Raw genomic sequence first — 4099 nt, forward strand, 5'->3', positions numbered from 1 at the left:
AGCCGTGATGCTACCGTCCAAATAACCAAAAAGCTCTTGACTAGCTAACAGAGGAACAAACTGATTTCTCCACAATAGATAATTGGAGGAAGTCAGTTTAATGGTGAGCATATGCACCATTGTATTGAGCGGAAGAGTGGGAGGTGAAGAAGACGAAACAGCCATGGTCAGAATCGAAAGAAAAACTATGCTCTGATACCATAAAGGTGTTTGACAAACACGGTAAATGACTGAAATCCTCCTTACCGGATGAGGAGATAACTCTTCATTATATACACGATAATTACAGTTGTAAACTCCTACATAAAAGGAAAGAATCAAATATGAATATTGAGCATATCCCTACAGCTATACAAGCGGATATTATGCTAACAGAAAAGGAATGCAGCACGTATCATGGAGAATTTGATTCTCCCTTATCATGCATGCAAGCATTTTTTCTGTTTGTAATCCCTTCATCTATACCCATACTTGAATTAAACATGGTGACTCAAGCCAATTATTCATTAACTTTTAAGTTTTAATCTTAGTAAGCTTGATTTCGTTATTTATCCAACAACTTAAGCTTATGGTCAACTAGTAGCTTTTAATAGGTATCTTGGCATATGAGAAATCTTGAATTTGAATCTCATTACTGTGCATTTACTCAGCCTTGTGTTAGTGTAAAAAAGACTACAATGATAAGTTAATAGATCAGTCTATGATAGGGAAACTGCTATTCATACCATATAAAAAAGTGATAGCCAACAAAAAAACTGATATATGAGAAAAATGATATCTGTTTATACTTCTAATAAAGTTCTACTTATTAATTATGCTTAGATTATATTTTTTTTATACTTAATTTGATTTTATTTCTCTATATCTAAATCTCATCTTTTAGCATTTTTATTTTACAATTTATATTTTGCTCTACACAATAATGGCTCAAATTTAAAATTAGGTGTGATTACCATTCAGTAACTTAGCATTTTTCAAATTTAATGCATATTTCTCATCTATTACCTAGCTAATAACTTACTCTTTTTGGTAATGAAGACGAAGAATCAAATGGCTTGACCCAAGTGAATGCATGTGAACTAAGGGTGTAAGTAAAAAAAAAGAAAACCGACAAACCAACCCAAACGAACCAAAATTGATCATATTGGTTTGGTTTTCAATTTTCATGTCTCTTATCCAATAAAAACCAAACCAAACCAATATTTTAAAACTTATATATAATTATTTGATATTTAACAAGTTTTTTTATATTGGATTCTATTAAAATGATTCATTGTTTTTGTATTATGGTCAAATTAATTCTAAATGCACTCAATATATTTTTAACATTAAATCCAAATTGGTTTCAATTTATTTCAAAAAGCAAATTATACTTAAGGCCTAAATATAAACTCAAATTAATGGGTTTTAGGTTAAAAACAAACATAAATATATAATTGGGCTAAGGACTAAAGAAGGTCATTAAGTTGGGTCAAAATCAATCCACAAAAACCGAACCAAATCAACCTTAAAAGGTTTGGTTTGATTTGGTTTTTCACTTCAAATTTGGTTAGCTCCGTTTCTATCATATATAAAACCAACTATATCAATTTGATTCACTTTTTTACTCAAAAATTGATCAAAACGACCTTATTTACACCCTTTAATATGAACAATGTCTATATTTATGACTAATAAGTGAGTAGAAGTGCACCTCAGACAAAAGCAACTCTTCTCGTAGCTGAAGTGCAGGGCTTTGCATCTTTTCACTAACTTGACTTTTTCTTTTTTGGCTAACCATATGTAGTATGGAGTTCACTTCATTATCAGTAGCTGATAATAGGCTTCTTGCAAGCACTTCAAACTTTATCACCATATCAAAAATATCAATACGACTGTAAAGGATTGCCACTTGTAATATGTTCATTCCCTCCTTATTAGCATGCTCAAGTGCCTGAGGTCGAAAGTTGAGTACTGCTTTGACAATTTGTTTAACATCTGACATTGTTGCCAAAAATAATGGACTTTCATTCCTCTTCTTGTATTTGCTAGTTGAACTTTCTTGAGAGTTTTGTCCTTCCTTTATTTGGGATAATTTGGAGGAATGTTCTTTTATTTCAGGCTCCTTCTTACTCTCACTTAGGCTTATTGCTTGAGAATTAATACTAACATCCCATGAAGTATCTTTTTTTACCAAAAGCGTGACAAGTTCTTCAAGTGAATATCTGTTTTAGTGATGTAAGACATTGAGGATTACTTTATATAATACTGAACACTATTTGATAGAAAGTGGTTTTATGATATGGATAATATTTTATAAATCTAAAATTTAACTACTAAAATACTAAGCATATAAATACTAAATTTACAAGTAAACAATCTAATATCATATGAAACATGGAAACAAGCTAGTACTAAATATACTTAATTTACCGAAATACTAAAATTTGTTGTAATTAAATAACCGAGTATTTTATGATATTAAAGTCTAATGTATAGTTTATTCTAAATATGAATCTAAACATGTTTGTGCACATTTTCATTAATATTATACCAATAGAATACCACAAAAACAACTTTCAATTAGTGGGTTAAGATCCATAAAGAAGACTTTTCCTTTTTATTTTTAATTTTTTCTAACAACCTTTTAGAAGTTATTAAAAATTGGTCCAATAAAAAATATTCACATGGAAAAAAATGATTACTTTTGTCTGTATATTGACTTTGTATTAATGTCTCATTTTTTGTAACTTATTTTCATTCTTTTATATAATTTTATCATATATATCAACAACTCATATTATGAGTTAGGCATAAGGTACCTTTTTTTTTTTTTTTTTTGATAATCGTGGATGTTTGAACCAGCTTACGCGCTCCTCAACGAATCCCACGGGGCTCTGAAATTAACGATCGGATAAACCTCCAGTGGCCCTGAGGGGACTCGACCTGGTGACTATTGGGGAGCAAACCCAAAGCGGACCAACTGAGCTACCCCTTAGGGTTATAAGGTACCTATTCTCTATCTTAAAATTTTAACTAGTAGATTGATAACAATCAATCTAAAACCTAATTCTATATCTATTCTTTCTTAAAATTTTATCATTTAGTTGTATCTACGTCTAATTCCTTTACATAATGAAGTCATTTTTTTTGTTCAATAATTTAAATTCATTTATACACATCAATGATTCAAGTTCAATGTTTGATATGATGATAAATTAAGACTCTAGAAATTTCCTTTTATGAATCTTGAAGTCAAAGAACACTTAAAGCATTTTTGGGCCTAGTATTACATTTGGGTTGAACAATAAGCGTTAGAGCCATTGTGGGCTAGTATATAGTAGACTTGGGTTGAACATCAAGCCTATGGAATGGCCTAAATACATGCTAAATTAGGAATTTTTGTATGTTTGAGAAAGAATTCATGTCTTTGTATATTCGAGAAGCAATTTGCAAAACCTATTAATAATTTTCAATTACAAACTATAATGAGAAGTAGTCGAAGTTTGTTTTTTCTCCTTTAACTAATTATATTTTAAATTTCTTATGCAAGAGCTTTCAAAAGTACTAACCATCAAAATAAATTAAATATCCAAGGTATGTATCAAAACTTTCCATATCTCACATTTCATCTCTTATCATGCTTCTTCTTGGCTTCCATAGTAGCTTAACTGAAATAGAACTTTGTTTGTGAGATGTTTACGCCATAATTCGTAAGGAAAAAAATAGTAAAAATATGTAACAAAAAAGAAATAAATAGTTATGAACATATATATATATATATATATATAGACTAAGAAACAAAATCCATGAGAACAAATATATGTTTAGTTAGAGAAAAATTGAGAAGAAAACAATTATATCCATCAAAGCACCCATTTCACAATACAAATCTTTAGGGACGTGGAATATGATTTACTCAATTCCATTCTACTACATATCCAACTTACATCGTGGGTGCTATTAAACATTACTGTTATGTGTTAAAGCAATTAAAATGAGTCCAATCGAGAACAAATATGTTTAGTTAGAGAAAAATTGGGAAGAAAACAGTTATATCCATCAAAGCCCCCATTTCAGAACACAAGTCTTTAGGGACATGGAATATGACTTAATCAAT

The 4099-nt window shown here is 29.8% G+C and overlaps 1 long non-coding RNA gene across 1 annotated transcript; it reads right to left on the reverse strand.

Moving 5' to 3' along the window:
* Positions 1-2725: 2725 nt before the first annotated feature.
* Positions 2726-3625, reverse strand: LOC117924067. Its single transcript, XR_004652711.1, has 2 exons — positions 2992-3625; positions 2726-2801 (listed from the first exon to the last, which is right to left on the reverse strand). It is a non-coding gene; the product is annotated as an uncharacterized LOC117924067 (long non-coding RNA).
* Between the last annotated feature and the right edge of the window lie 474 nt (positions 3626-4099).

Source organism: Vitis riparia, chromosome 10 (assembly GCF_004353265.1).
Source record: "Vitis riparia cultivar Riparia Gloire de Montpellier isolate 1030 chromosome 10, EGFV_Vit.rip_1.0, whole genome shotgun sequence".
Classification (NCBI taxonomy): domain Eukaryota; kingdom Viridiplantae; phylum Streptophyta; class Magnoliopsida; order Vitales; family Vitaceae; genus Vitis; species Vitis riparia.